The 4228-nt window shown below is 33.9% G+C and overlaps 1 pseudogene; it reads left to right on the forward strand.

Moving 5' to 3' along the window:
- Nucleotides 1-2503: 2503 nt before the first annotated feature.
- LOC111998372 (putative germin-like protein 2-1) lies at nucleotides 2504-3559 on the forward strand (annotated as a pseudogene).
- Nucleotides 3560-4228: the final 669 nt, after the last annotated feature.

Raw genomic sequence — 4228 nt, forward strand, 5'->3', positions numbered from 1 at the left:
TGAAGCAAAAACAATTTAAATCATTAAAGAACAACTATTGTGGGAAAAATCAAATCACATAAATATTATTGATAATCCTTAATAAGGTTTCATCCTCAACCCTAATTATAAATTTAGCTACTCATGGTAATTGAAATAAAATACAAGAATAAAATACTAAACATTAAACTAGACAAATAAAATAGAGAAAGAAATAGTCACAATGCTATCATGGAGAAAAGCTACAGAGAAGCCACATGTAGCACTACCTCTTGCTCCAATTTTTTGTTTTGCATCCCAACCCTAACACTAGCTTGAATTTTTCCCTGAAGAGCCTTTAAATAGATTAAGAAATCCTATTACAAGTTGAGTTCCTGTTTTGAGAAAATTGTAAGTTTTTAGGCTTCACTTAACCGACAATTTTGGCCCATTTAACTTCAGAAATTGGACTTTTGGTAAACCACAAAGTTGTAGCCCTTTAAGTTAACTTTCCATCCTAACTTAAACCATCTCGATTGGACATCTGAGCCAAAATTTATGCCAAACATACTAACTGATGGGCAAGCTGGAATCCTAATCCAAATTGGACTTGGATTTGATACAAATTTCATTTGATTCCTTGCTCCAATTAGATTTAAATTTAATTGGGTTGGCCTTCTTTAACTTCATCATGGCCCCTGTAAAAGTAAAGTCTATTAGCTTTCTTCTTTGCACAAATCCACTTATTTAATTTCATTCTCCTACAAAAGACAAATTCACATAATAAAATTCAATTAAGCACAAAATTGATTATTCAATATTATTCCAAAAATAAATATAAAATACATGAATTTACTCAAAATAAATATGATAATACTTTCTAATAATGATATAAATGTGCAAAATTAAGCTATTATCAATGCATATCATAGGGTATGGAATTAAAATGTCTTAGAGAAATTATATCAAAAAGAAAAACAACATTTTCGAACGTAGTTCTTAATCTTAATTAGCATGAGATGGAAAGCCAAACACTTCCTTCATTGCAATTAGAGATTTCGTATATACAGTCTTAAACTTTTCCTAACACGAACATGGTTGAACTGCTAGGATAGAAAGGCTCCAAACACAAAATGAGAGAGAGAGGGAGAGAGAGATTTGGAATGTTACTTGGACGATGGGATGTCTTCTAGCTAGATGGATAAAGGGTTTATGCTAAGTGTCTGAATGATCTTCAGTGTAATCTTCTCCTGATTTTACAGTGGGGATTGGCATGAATGTAGGAAGCCTACTTTGAGATTGCGTGGATATTAGGCAATTAATATGTTGTTTTTAGAGAAAAATGGAAAGTAAATTTAGTTGTATGATAAGGGTAATGTTATTGTACACGCTATGTGCAATTGCATGCTACCCAAAACACAACTGAAAATGTGACCTAAAGTCACGTTTTCTGTTGTTTTGGGCAACGTGTATTTGCACACAAGGTATACAACTGGTTTTTTTCTATGGAATTGAATATACCCGTCCCAGACTCAAGGGCCCCCAACATGGCACTTAGTTAAAATGCAAGGGTGGTGTTAATTACACACACATCTATACACACATGTAAAAAAACAACTGAAATCATGCATTGGAGAAATAATTTCAAATTAGAAATCGCATCTTCAAAGCACAATATTAGTTGTTTTTTGTGTGTGTCGGCAACAGGAGTTATTAAAATTGAAAATGCCACATCAGCAAAGAGAACTCCATACATCTCTTAATCATCTAGGCGTTAGTGGCGATTGATGGGCTGGTATTGTTTTAGGTGGTAGTGGGCCAACGGATCCCTCATTTTGTTCATCCATTTCTCCGTCCAAACAGGCCTCATTTCATCTGTTCATTTTCGGCTTAAAAAAAGTGCTTAGTTTCGTCCATTTGGGCTGGGCTTTAAAGCTCAGAAAAGTCAGACAGGCAAAAACCTTCAGCCCTCAACAGCTAATATACATTTGATCGATTCTATATTGTAACAACAAATTATGATCAATTCACCAGTCATCTTTCACTAATTAAACATCATAAATTCACCTTTTTGTTTTGTTTTGTAGAACTTATTCTCTTTTTTGTTGATTATTTCAAATCAATTATCTAATACATTCTTCAAAATAAAAATAAAAAAGTTTTTAAGTGAAGTGAAGCACTTATATATATGTACAGTCCATGTAACTTGGACTTAGTGCTTTATGTAATATGACAGCTGACCCTATAATGAGTTTTGGAACATCAGATATCTTAATGTAGTTGCCTTCTTGCGGGCACACTGTAATACTACCAATTCTTGTACAGTCTAACTGTCCAAAAACTCTTTCTTTTTTTGATTTTCTTTTTTAATTGTCTTTACACTGTACTCTCTCTGCCCCCACCTTATATATATATATATATATATATATAGGAAGCTACATGCATAAGTCTTTCACAACCAAAATCTCAATCACTTTTTATCATCCTATTTCTACACAACTCCTTCTTCCTTTGATTCAAAGCTTCCTATACTCACAATTTGCAGATGGCCTCCCCCATTCTCTTCTTCGTACTTCTAGCTTTCATTTTCATTGCTGCATTGGCATCTGATCCTAGCCCTCTCCAAGATTTCTGTGTTGTAGATACAAACAGTCAAGGTACAAAATGAGCCTTAAACATGTATACTTCTACTCCCTATAGGCTTAATGTTAAAACCATAAGTAGTAGCTCCGTAAATATTTGTTCAAACTCTTTTTCACCCGCTCGTATCACAACATTCACAATTGTACACCCAATTTATGCATTTTTAAAAAAGTAATGAAAATGACATACTACTTATTATATACTCACCATATACACACTGTCACATGAATTGAAATCATGTTTTTAAAACATAATTTCAAAATGAAGTTTGTATAGAGTGTGTAATAATAAGTAGTATTTAATAAGATTTTTTGCTTTAAAAAGATTAAAACATGGAAAATGAATATTTACAACCGTGTGAAATAAGTTGTGAGAAAGTTGTGCGAGAAAAATCATTAACTTTCAATAGTATGGCTTACATGTATCTTATTTGCAATGTTGTGGTTGGTGGCAGTGCTCCTAAATGGTTTGGCTTGCAAGGATCCTAAGATTGTTGAAGCCAATGATTTTTCAAGCGGTGAACTTCATATAGCAGGCAGCACATCAAACCCTATAGGGTCAAGGGTGACTCCCATGACCGCTGCACAAATACCAGGACTTAACTCTCTTGGAATTTCCCTTGTCCGTATTGACCATGCACCATGGGGTATCAACCCTCCCCACACTCACCCTCGTGCCACCGAAATCTTAACAGTCTTGGAAGGTAGCCTTGAAGTTGGGTTTGTCACATCTAATCCTCAGAACCGCCTTATCACAAAGGTGCTACAGAAGGGTGATGTGTTCGTATTCGGTATTCCCAATTGGTCTCATCCACTATCAAAGAAATGTTGGTAATGAAAGTGTTATCACAATTGCCAATGCAGTGTTTGGGTCCAAGCCTCAAATTCCTAGTGACATTTTAGTGAAGGCCTTCCTGGTGGACAACGATGTTGTCAACCATATCCAGTCTAAGTTCTAATAAGCTACGATAATTGCCATAAAAAATTACTAGACAGAACCAACTTCTCCCAACTTACTTTACTAGTGTGTCAATTTGTGTGCCATAACCTCATAGGAAATTTGTGTCCATTGTTTTGCTGTTCTTTTGTTTTGCTTGCTGTGTATTTGTTACATTTGTAATTTTATTATTATTATTCTTGTTGTCTCCTTTTGATTTTCATTAATAAAATGTGATTAAAACGACTATTTGAAAGATTTGTAAAGTGAAGTCTGAATGCATTTAGAGAGAATATCTAAGTTGATGAGAAATGAGATTTATTCAGATTAATTATGATGCAGTGGGTGCTCTGTTCTTATATACACGAAATGAAAGCCCCTTTCAGTTACAACAAACTCTAACATAAAGAAACAAATTCTCCTCAAAATAAAATAAAATAAAGAAGCAAAGCAACAGTCAGTAATAAAAAACAGTAACAGATTTGACAAAGTGATGAACAGCTAACTTACTCTACGACATGTAGTTTACAATGTAGACTATTAGTCACAACTTGTAGTAATGCAGAACGGAACTCAGCGTGGATAGATGTTGTTCTAGCTTAACAAAAACTTCGACGAATCAAGGAGAAAAAAATTGTGAATTCACCAGAAATGTGAGAAATTTTTCGACAAATATTTTATTTCAGTCTTC

This window comes from Quercus suber, unplaced genomic scaffold (genome assembly GCF_002906115.3).
Source record: "Quercus suber isolate HL8 unplaced genomic scaffold, Cork oak 2.0 scaffold_514, whole genome shotgun sequence".
Lineage (NCBI taxonomy): Eukaryota > Viridiplantae > Streptophyta > Magnoliopsida > Fagales > Fagaceae > Quercus > Quercus suber.